This window comes from Trichosurus vulpecula, chromosome 1 (assembly GCF_011100635.1).
Source record: "Trichosurus vulpecula isolate mTriVul1 chromosome 1, mTriVul1.pri, whole genome shotgun sequence".
NCBI classification, from domain to species: domain Eukaryota; kingdom Metazoa; phylum Chordata; class Mammalia; order Diprotodontia; family Phalangeridae; genus Trichosurus; species Trichosurus vulpecula.
This window is the reverse complement of record NC_050573.1, coordinates 495,569,380-495,581,228: the sequence shown is the minus strand read 5'-3', so window position 1 is coordinate 495,581,228 and position 11,849 is coordinate 495,569,380. Positions and strand designations below refer to the sequence as shown.

General features: G+C 39.3%; 1 non-coding gene and 2 pseudogenes across 1 annotated transcript; all 3 read left to right on the top strand.

Annotated features, from left to right (window-relative positions):
- The first annotated feature begins 302 nt into the window (after positions 1-302).
- Positions 303-1,059, top strand: LOC118840549 (annotated as a pseudogene).
- A 3,020-nt stretch (positions 1,060-4,079) lies between these two features.
- Positions 4,080-4,198, top strand: LOC118834993 (annotated as a pseudogene).
- Positions 4,199-11,484: 7,286 nt separating this feature from the next.
- On the top strand, positions 11,485-11,592 carry LOC118835053. Its single transcript, XR_005009415.1, has one exon. It is a non-coding gene; the product is annotated as a U6 spliceosomal RNA (small nuclear RNA).
- The last annotated feature ends 257 nt before the right edge of the window (positions 11,593-11,849 follow it).

Here is an 11,849-nt window from a genome sequence, read left to right as displayed (position 1 = left end):
AATGTATGCAATAACAACAGTGAAATTAGAATCAGCTTTGAAAAACAGAACTGGTTAATACCCATGATGATTCCAGAAGCAATGCTGAAGTATGCTAGCCACCTACTGACAGAAGACAGACTCCAGATGAAGCATAAAACATACATTTTTGGACATGGCCAATAGGTGGATTTGTTGTATTTGACTAAATATATTTGGTATAAGATTGGTTTTTTGTTGTTGCTTGCTTTTTTTTTAATAGGAAAAGGGAGGGCTCAGATTCAAATCTAACCTGAATCTGGATGGCTTGACAAGCATCACAAATGATTGTGTCTTCTGCTAAAGTGTGTGGGCTGACCGATGAATCAGAAACTGTCTGAAGGCTTGGTTTGCTGGTCACCAATAAAGATTTTACTTTCAAAGCCAACCAATGGGTTGATTTCTTTATTCCTGGTGTTCCCATGGCTGGTGGATTCTTGATTTGTTCAAGCCCAAGCCTGTTAAAACAAGAAAGTGTTTTGGAATTAGCAGTGAAATATACCAGCCATCCTCCGTCTCTCTAGGTCCATACGAAGTGTACTCTTGTCTCTGAAGTGGCCCTTCAAGTTGGTGGAGAGTTCTTCTTTGACCCTCAGCCTTCAGATTCTCCTGTGAACCTGGTGCTCGTAGCTGGTGAAGTAGGGATCAACCCTCTCAATTCCATCTTGCTACACATAGCTGATCTTTACAGACATTGGGAGAACAAAGGAACTGGTTATGAGATGGGAAGAGTCAGACTGTTGTGCAGTGCAAAAAATGCTGGCAAGTTGTGGTTTAAGAAAACCATTCTCAATTTAACAAATGCATTTCCTGTGAAAATCGCGTGTAGTTTCTATGTTACACAACAGACTACAGAAATCAGTGAAGAGCTTCTACCATATGTTACTGAGGGAAGGATCCCTGACAAGGATCACGACAAGCACATCTCCAAGGACACTTTGTATTTTCTCTGTGGCCCACCACCAATGATAGAACACTTCTCTCACCATCTAGAAACCTGTTAGGTCCCCAGGGAGCGTTTGTTTTGAAAAGTGGTGGTAGCAGCAGAGATGAAGGAGAGACGGGCATTAGCTCACAACACTGACTAGGTCTGGTTCTGTGCCATGTGTATGCTGAGGCCACAGGCCTCCCCGGGGCTGCCCCAGTGCTGCGCAGTGAGATGACTTCCCATTGAAAGGAGATGAGGAAGAAGGTAAAAAGCACTAAGAAGACAAAACCTGAGCAAAGGCATCATTGATGACAATGTGTGGGTAAGAGTTACCTGAATTTCTTCTATTGATAATTCCTCATGGATCTTAAAATGCTTCCCACATTGGGCCACCATTGATTTTTTGCCTTTTTTTCCAAAGAGAGTGGGAGTGGCAAGAATGGTTTAGATTTATCCCTAAATATCTGAAACCATCAGATTTGTTTGTGAAATACTGCTATGTATAACTTCTGTTTTACAGAAAACTTGTGTAATTCATACGCAATAACATATTTTAATCAGGCAAAAAAATAGCAGGGAGATTCAGAAGAAATAGGGGGCCACTAACAAGATTACCAAAAATAAATAAATAAACCAAAACAAGAGAGGATTATTAGAGTCTTTTTAAATACACTACAAGGGCTAGTGATGGATGAAGTGCAAAATCAGGGACACAGGAAAATTTCTACCCTGTCAGGCAATATTTCTCTCCTCTCTATCTCCTTCAGGAACTGTGAGATAAAACAGAATAAAAAGGGGCCAGGGGTCAAGGTCTACAAGGCAACAATAGAAACTATTTAGAAGTGGAAAGTCAAAATAATAGGTACCTTAGAAGCTATAATTCCATGAGGAATGAGGAATATAGACTAAACAAGGAATAAATAAGGATAAAGACCATTAATTTTGGTTTTAAAAGTCTAGAATAAACATAAAAGGGGAAAAAATAGCAAAGAGCATGAAGGAAAGGAATCCTTTTCCTAAAAAGGTGCAGAAAATGAAATAAAAGTAGCAAACAAAATAAGTTGGAGCAGAGGGAGGGGTTTTTTGACTACTTAACTGTGGATATAAGATTGCCTTAAAGCACAGTGAACAGAGTACTGGGCTTGGAGTCAGGAGGACTTATCTTCCTGAGTTCAAATCCTACCTCAGACACTTACTAGCTGTGTGACCCTGGGCAAGTCACTTAACCCTGTTTGCCTCCATTTCCTCATATGGAAAATGAGCTAGAGAAGGAAATGGCAAACTACTCAATTATCTTTGCCAGGAAAATCCCAAATGGGGTAACAAAAGTCAGACACGACTGAACTCAACAACAAAGGAGTTTAAACAAGAATAACTAGAGACAAAATATACTGTATTTTCAAAGCTAGAAAAAGAAAAAAAATCCAAATTCAGAAAAAAAAAAATAAATCTGTGATAGGATGGAATTTCTGCTTCGTAGAAATAGGGATTAGTTTCTCCTAAAAGTCAAAACTGTCCCTGGACTTGATTGGCCCCTTCCTCCCCTGACACATCTTCCTAGTTACCTAAGGGCATAAAAGCATCACCCATATACAGTCAGGTGTCCAAGACTTAGTAGGTATCTAATATACTCTGAGAATCATCATACCCTGCAGGATATGGAGACAAAGAGGCTACCTCCAGTGAAACCAAGTACCTGTAGCCTTTTTGCAGGTCCTTGACATGTTGGGGCCAAGTGAACTTCTTTTTGTTAATTGTTCAATGTTTTATACGTGCCCAACGTCAAATCCAAGCTAACAGGGTGCTGGCATTAGACCTGCCCTGAATACTAGCAGAAGAAATTACAATCACATGAGAGCAGGATGAAATATAGCATCACATTTGCTCCTGAAAGTGTTTTGAAGATGATTTCAAGGAAGCTACAGAAGATAAGTTTACCCCCCAATACTTTTATACAATTTCAAAAAACAGTTACTTAATTCTTCTGTACAACAGTTTGAGGAATATCCATTATAAAAGGGGAACAGCAAGATAGTGATTTGGCCCAGGAGCTTTTCTTTCTGAAGTTCATTCATCATCTATCTTGTCCTACAAGAAAATAGAGGGGAAGGGGGTGATAGAAGGGAGAGCCGATTGGGAGAAGGGGTCATCAGAAGGCACACCATCTTGGAATGGGGGAGCGGAAAGGTGGGGAGAAAATTTGGAACTCAAAATCTTGTGAATGTTGAAAACTGAAAATAAATTAATTAATAGAAAAAAGAAAAAGATGAGAGAAATGACAATCACAATAATAACAACGGATGTCATTTATATTAAGACTTGAAAAACACTTTACATATATCATCTCATTTCAACCTCACAACAGTCATATGTAAATAAGTTCTATTATTGTTCCAACTTTACAGCTGAGGAAACCATTTGATTAGAAAAGTTATGGTATTTATAGAAGAGCGTATAGCTGCTATGTGTCTGAGGCAGGATTTGAACTCTGGTTTTCTTGCTTACAAATTAAAGGATAAGAAACTGGCCCCCAGAATATGCAGACAGAGCCTCTCAAACACTGAAGAGTTCACCGTGCTGCTCATATTAACTTTGGCATCAAAACAGATGGCTGACAACTGGAAAATCCATTTCTAGTACGGGTGGGAGCAATCTCTTGGGAAAATGGATGGGAAAGAGCAAGAAAGGAGGGAAAGAGGAACCACGGGGCTTTACAAACTCCAACAAAAAAATTTGGAAGAGAAATGAGAGAAAGCTAATTGAGAAAAAAGCCTCAAATAAGCAATGCATAGGGAACGATTACAAAACAAGTTGGGGAGAGGGATTGAAACAATAAGTCTTTTCTTTTAAATAAGGGCATCTAATAACAGTCAGGGAAAATGAAGTGATTGGGGCTTTTAAAATTCCCCCTCTGAGGTTATTTCAACCTCAATCATTGCAATACCACAGCCTATTTGTCAGAGATCCTGTGACCAGTGACTGATTTATGGCTGACAACTGCAGAGGCCTTGCATTTTTTCAAGCTTAATCATTTCATTTCTGGTTTGAAGATTTTGTCTGTTAATATGTAGTTTGAGAGAGATGTAGTATTGTAGTAATATAGTAGTAACATTTAGTACAGTATAGTAGATAGGTCTATGGCCATATCACCCTCAACATGCCTGATGTCATCTGATCTCTGAAGCTAAGCAAGGTTGAGCCTGGGTAGTAGTTGGATAGGAGAGCATCTGGGAATACTGGGTGCTGTAGGCTTAAAATTTTGGACACAGCTAGATGGTTCAGTGGATAGAGCACCGGGTCTGTAGTCAGGAAGACCTGAGTTCAAATGTGGCCTCAGATACTCACTAGCTGTGTGACCCTGGGCAAGTCACTTAACCCTGTTTGTCTCAGTTTCTTCACCTGTAAAATGAGCAGGAGAAGGAAATGGCAAACCACTCTAGTATCTTTGCCAGGAAAACCCCATGCGGGGTCAAGAAGAGTCTGAAGCGACTGAACAACAACCACTAATAGAAAGGGAGCTGGCCTCAAAGTCAGAAAGAACTGGGCCCTAATGCTGTCTCTGATATATTTTAACTGTGTAACCCAAGTCAAGTTACTTACCCTCTCCATGCCTCTCCCCACCTGCAGCAATTCTCTAAGATTGTAAGGTGAAAAGCAGGGTCTAATCTTCATTGGTAAAAGGGAGTTTCCTCATTGAGTGTTTCCTATTACAATGAAATCACATATCTACTCCCTAGCTCTCAGGTGCTTCCCACACCCCCAAAAAATTAGATTTGGGAAGGAAATAGTACTCTGGATAATTCGTGGCCACTAACTCCGTGCTTTTGTGTTCCAGCTCACACATCGCAAACCAAGGGACTAACTAGGTCTACCAAAGAGCACGGAATGAGCGGAGTGAAAGGCCCCTTGTTACCATGGAAAGGAAAATTGGCCTTGGGTTAAGCTCACCCGGACTCAAGTCCTAAGACAAATCATCTGACCCCTCAAAGCCTCATCTTCCCCATCTGCAGCATTGGAACAAAATACTGTGGCGGCAAGGCCTTTTATGATCCTGCTCTCCAGCTTCTAGGATCCAAACTGCAACAATTACCTTTCATAGATTTTGTGCAGCTAAGTAGGCCAGGATCTAGAGTGCTGAGCCTGGAGCCAGGAAGCCCCAGGCTCAGAGATGATCTCAGGCACTTGCCAACTTGGTAAGAGTTGGGCAAGTCACTTAATATTAGGTGCCTCAGTTTCTTCATTTGTAAAATGAGGATAATAACATCACCTATCTCCCAGGGTTGTTAAATGACATGATATTTTCAAATCATTTTGTAGACTTTAAGTTATTTCAGTTTCAGTAGTGTCTGACTCTTCGTGACCCCATTTGGAGTTTTCTTGGCAAGGATACTAGAGTGGTTTCCCATTTCCTTCTCCAGTTTATTTTACAGATGAGGAAACTGAGACAAACAGGGTTTGTCTTCTTTGACTTGCCCAGGGTCTCAGAGCTAGGAAGTACCTGAGACCAGATTTGAACTTAGGAAGATGAGTCTTTCTGTCTCCAGGCCTAGAGCTGCCCCTATCAAAGCACTGCATAAATGCTGTTGTTACTGTTCAGTCCTATCTTACTCTTTATGACCCCACTTGGGGTTTTCTTGGCAAAGATACTGGAGTGGTTTTCCATTTCCTTCTCAACTCATTTTACAGGTGAGGAAACTGAGGCAAACAGGGTTAAGTGACTTGCCCAGGGTCACATAGCTAGTATCTGAGGCTAGATTTGCAGTCAGGTCTTCCTAACTTTAGGCCAGGCACTCTATACATTGCAATGCCTACCTGCCATATAAATGTTAGGTATATTATTAGTAATACATATTAACATACCTACACATGGTGGGGTACAATGATGTTCATGGAAGACTAGTACCTCTGGTGTGAGCCTTTTAGGGCTGCTTTCTTTTCTTGGTGTCCATCTTATTCACCCAACTCTCACCTGTGGCTCCAAGAAGCTGCAGTATGGGCAGCAGCCTCACCTTGGGTAAATCATTTAGGCAGACAGGCTAAACCAGGTTGAGGATAACCAAGGGGATTTCAAACCATAGCAGGTGCTATGGAGCTCTTAGAATTTGGTCAGACATTGAGGATGTCAAGGTCATCCATTGCAACCCAAGCCAACACTAGTCATCTTGACTTTTGTCTTGCCACTGGACTTCAATGATTCTGGAAGAGAGAGTGAGGCCCATAACTTGGCTCACTTAAATCCAATTTATGCATGAGTCGAAAGAAAACACCCATACAATTTTACCATTTTTACCTACCTCAAAGGCCTGTGGTGACAGGCAAGTGACAAAGCAGCAGGTGCAGATACATTGAGAGCTGTAGTCACAACCCTGCACACACGTGGTCCAGGCCATAGGGACATCTTCCCACTGGACTGAAGCAGCAGTAAGATTCAGCAGACCCCTGGGTGTCTGGGCAGCCTTTTTTAAAGACCATACTGCTCACCTCCTGGCATGAGGAAGGAGCTATAAAAGCTGCCCTAAAATTGGCTACTTCACCCAACCCTGGCTTGCTTACTGTGTCAGGTGGGGTCCTACCTTATGGTCAAAATACATACATACATACCAAACTGTACAAAAACAAAAACTGTTCTATTTTGTTTTTTGTGGAGGGGTGGTCTCTTTCTTAAATAATGCTATATAAAATTTGTGGATTAAGCAGAGTAAATTTGTAAATTAAAAAAAAAGTTTCCCATTGGGTGTGTTTTCCACTCATCAACCTTGAACTATCCATTTTCCTAACTATCTTTCACGTTGTTGCCCTCCTAGGGTTGGTAATGACCAGGCTTGAGTGATAATCACCATATGGATAACGTGCAAAATAAATCTATCCCATATGGGTGAAATCTTTCGCTGGTCTATAATCTATAATTTCCCTGGAGAATTCTCAGAATGAACCAAAAAAAATTTCAGTTTCCGATTTATGTTAAATAGTCTGGTCTTTATAGTGCAGCCAATGAAACCTCCTCCCTGCTATTCTGTGGGTGTCAGAAATAGGGAAATCAGCATATTGCCCCATGGAATTTTCCCCCCAGGAACCAGCAATATAAAGCAGTGCTTCATTAATCTCCATAATAATGATAATCGGCATTTCTGTAGTGCTTTATAGTTTACAAAGCACTGTCTTCAAAATAACTCTGTGAGATAGGAATTATAAGTATTTTAATCCCTCTTTTACATATGAGGAAACTGAGGCTTGGAAAACCTCACTGATTAACTCGAAGTCACATGGCTTATAAATGTCAGAGCCAGATTTGAACAAATTCTCTTGACTCTAAGCTTTTTAAAATGAGGTAATGCATGGAAAGCACTTTACTAAACTTAAAAGATTATGTCACTTGTTATTATTGGGGGTGGGGTTGTGGTGAGTGGTGTCTGGACCTGTGCATTCATCAGAATGGGGAGCTCCCGATATGGAAACTCCAATCCATTTGGTAATTCCTATCCAATCCATCCTATCAGAGGAACATTTATTAAGCATCTACTTTGTTCAAGGTATTTTGATAAATTTTAGAAATTCAGAGGCAAAATTAAAATATCCCGTAGATATTTTCAGGTATGTCTTTTGAATTGCTCTTCTTTCTTTGCTTCTTGGGCTTCCACAGAATAGACTCTTACCTGATTTATGGTCCAAAATCCCTTTTAAGCCCTGAAAATATCACTGGCCTTTAATTTGGTTCCTTTTCAAATCATGCTATGAAGTCATATAGCAAAATACAAAGAGTTGAGTTTAAACTAAGGTGAGGATATTTATCTTAACTCCCATAATTCCCCTGGTTGCCATTCAGATTTACTCAGGAGCGAGACTGCAAAGGGATAAAGCAAAGCTGATTCAATTGACAACTTTTGTCCTATTTAATGCTAGCAACAAAAATCATGGTGCTCTTTCCCTGTGCACAGATTGAAGGAATTAATTTCCTGTCACCCTTGTGCTCTGTCATTGCCTAGACGAGTAAAGAGTCATTGCATGTTCTTCCTATGTAATCATGTTTCCCAGTGCTTGTCTCTACTTTCTACTTTAAATCTAACATGAACCAATGTAAATTCATACTCTAACCACATACAAGCTTGGAAACAGCTCAGTAATCCATCTGTGAGGTGATGCAAACCTAAAATAGGAAGAAGTAGTGGGTATGTGAAGAAATGGTGAATCCAAGCTGTATTGTGAAGGAATAAACAATAGGAATTGATGTCAGATTAGATAAAAGGTATAAAGTTAGAGGGAAGAGTCAAAAATGATACTAAGCCTTCTAGCCTTGGGAGACAGACCTTATCAGAGCTTAGATCTAGGGTTTAGAACTTGGAGTTGAAAGAATCTATAGAATTCATCTATTCCAATCTCCTTCCTAAGAAAAATACTATATATTGAATATCATCTGAGTTCAAGTATCTGCTTCATCACATTAGGCAAATCATTTAAATTCTTGGGTCCCACTTTCTTCATTTGTGAAATGAGGGGGTGAGGAGAACTTTCCAGTTCTAAATCCTACTATCTCTGCCATCCTTACAAAGAATCCCTTCCATAATATCCTTAGAAGTAGCTATGAATTTCTGCTGGAATATACAGCAATGGGTAATTAATTCCTTTACAAAGTAGTCCGTTCCACTTCTGGATAGCTTGAATTGTGAGAAAATTCTTCCTTATATTGAACCAACTCTTGTACACTGTAATTTCTATCTATAGATCTTGTGCCCTCTGGAGCTATACTGAAAAACTGCAATCTTTCATCCATATGATAGCATGTCTTCAAATATTGGAAAATAGCTCTCATTTCTCCCCTAAATTTTGTTCTTATTTAGGCTACACATCCCACTTCAACTATTCTTCATGTGACATGCTTTTAGGGCCCCATTATCCTATTTACCTGGCACTAGATACATTCTTGCTTGTCAATAACAAAAGTGTGGTGCTCAGAACAGAACACAACCGAATACCATTTCTTCATATCTCTATTGCATAACACAGTACCTGGTACATTTTTGTTGTTCAGGAATTTCAGTTGTGTCCAACTCTTTGTGACCCCATTTGGGGTTTTCTTAAAAAGATACTGAAGTGGTTTGCCAATTCCTTCTCCAAGTCATTCTACAGAAGAGGAAACTGAGGCAAAAAGGGTTAAGCGACTTACCCAAGGTCACACAGCTAGTAAATGTCTGAGGCCAGATTTGAACTCAGATCCTCCTGACCCTAGGCCTAACACTGTGCCTCCTAGATGCTTACCTGACACATTCTAATAAATACTTGTCAAATGACTGTGACTCCAGAACCAGTCTAAACAACAATGACTATTATCTCTCATGGTATGGACCCTGTGATTCCTTTAATGTAGTCAAATATAACATGGCAACCATGTCATATTGTTGGCTCATATTCAGCTGTCTGTTTATTCAAACCTCCATATATTTCTTACATGAACTATTGTCAAACAAGATCTCTGCTGGTCTGTATTCTTGTAATTGATTTTTTGACCCTAAATATAATTCTTGACATTTATCCTTAGGAAACATAATATAGAGGTAAAAGTACTCAAGAAACCTGAATCTCTCTGTTATTAACTTGTTGTGTGATCTTGGACAAATCATAAGCTCTTTGATCCTTGATTTTATCATCTATATTCATCATCAGTAGCTGCCTCACTGGGTTGTGAGAATCAAACAAAATTTATGTAAAGAGCTTTACAAACCTGTAGTGGATATAGAAATGCTTATTAATACTATGACTTATGCAAGTCATAAATGCTTTAAGTTTCAAATACATAATTTGTGATTTTAGATGATTGTTAAAATCTTTTTCAGCTCTGAAATTATTTGATTTATACTTAACATGCTTTGCTTTCATCTGAGTTATATTACTACAGATCAAGCTGCTACATGGTATAGTAGATTTATAAGTATTTTTCACTCTGGGGAAAGAGGTAAAAAGTACTGCTTCCAGATGCCTTACCTTTCTCTATCTGGGCTGCCTTGTGGTCATAAACACCTGGAGTTACTGTTCTTCTGTCTCTGGTGTGTTTATTCTTCTCTGATCTAAGAAGAATGAGTTCCCAGAGATGGAATGGATAATTTCACCATGTTGTGGATTTTGAAAAGAAGGAAGAATCACTAATGGCACAGAAATGGGAATCCACGGCACAGCCTACTAGTAGAAACAACAGTTGAGCCCAGGGATGAGCCAGCCAGTCCTAAGGAGTGACCTACTTTACTCATCTCAACAGGGAATCATTTCAATAGTCCCAATACCATATCTTTTAAGCAAGAGAGTGACTCATTCTTCAGCTATGCCACACTCAGATGTGAACTTGCTGGGGGTGGGGAAAAAGATGTTTGTTGAACTCAATTTCCCCAGGGACTGATATGGTAGAGGATGTTTTGCTCCCAGTTTCAGAGGTGTCTATAATTCATTTCTTGCCCTATCTTCTCAGCAAATATCCTTTTCAAAAAGATAATTTACATTAATTATCAGTAGTATTGAGGAGATATCAATGGTTTAATTGATACTGGATGAGTCATCACTAGAGAGAAGATATTGCAGGAAAGTTAATCTCTACTGGTTGGAGGATATTGGGAAACACCCAATAAGGAGGTTTATGAGTATTAGAAAGATATTCCTACCCCCTAAGGGTTACCCCTAAAACTCTGAGTAGGAAACATAATAGTTGGCTCTATGGATCTGACCCTCCTGTGGAATTGGAGTTGAGAGAATGATCTCAAAGCCTATGTGCACTACGTATGATTTTATTGATTCTTCTTCTTAAATCCTAGTACGATATTCATCCAGCCATGGAGTGAGTAGACTATTGGCCAAGTCAACATAACATAAGCACTTTTAGGCATACTAACCTAGAAAGGCTCTAAGTAAAGGTTTAAGAATAGATTGTATCACTCTCATCTGAAGACCAGCCTAGCTAAGTTTGCAGAGGCACACCACCAAAAGATTAATTTTCAAGGACCTCAGCAATTCACGAGGATAATCTGCTATGACATTCAGTACATACAAGGTAATAATAGCTAACATTTATAATGCTAACACTTTAATGTCTGCTTTATTTATATATTTATTATTTATTAATTATCTGATTTAAGTCCACAATAACCCTCTAAAGTAGATGCTTTTATTATTCCCATTTTACAGATGAGGAAATTGAGGCTGAAAAAAAGGCTACATGAATTGCCCAGGGTCACACAATTAGTATCTGAGGCAGAATTTACCGTCAGGTCTTTCTGATTTCAATCTCCTATGCTGCCTAGCTATCTCTTAGTTGTTGGGAGTACTAAAGTATCATGAACTCTATATACCTGCAAAAACACATACGTAGAGTTGTGTTTCATGGTTGAAAACCATACTTCTGAGAATGATCTCTCTCTCTCTCTCTCTCTCTCTCTCTCTCCATCTCTCTCCCTCTCTCTCTCTCTCTTCATCTCTCTCCATGTGTGTGAATGACAGGACAATCCTGGTCTAAAATGGGTTCACATAGGTGCATGAACATAGAATAAAGAGAATTACTAGTGGTCATTGACTTCAGCCCACATGGACTAAAATTCTCCATACAAAGAAGACTAGCACAATCCCTGCACAAGAGTGATAAGCAAATTCATGAAGTGTTTCATTTTTTTTAAATAAAAGATTAAATGATGTAAAAACAAAAGGTAAAAAATTTTAAATAGAAAAACAAAATATATCAATGAGGTTCACAGACCTCATTAAGGGGTTAAAATGTAAGCTCCTTGAGGGCAGGATATGTTTGGGTTTTGTACCTTCAACCCAGCACAGCCTCACTCATAGTAAATGCTTAGTGAGTATTTGTTGACCTGAGCCAAAAGAGTAGTGAATATGAGGAATTCAAGGAAACACGAGAAGACTTGTATGAACT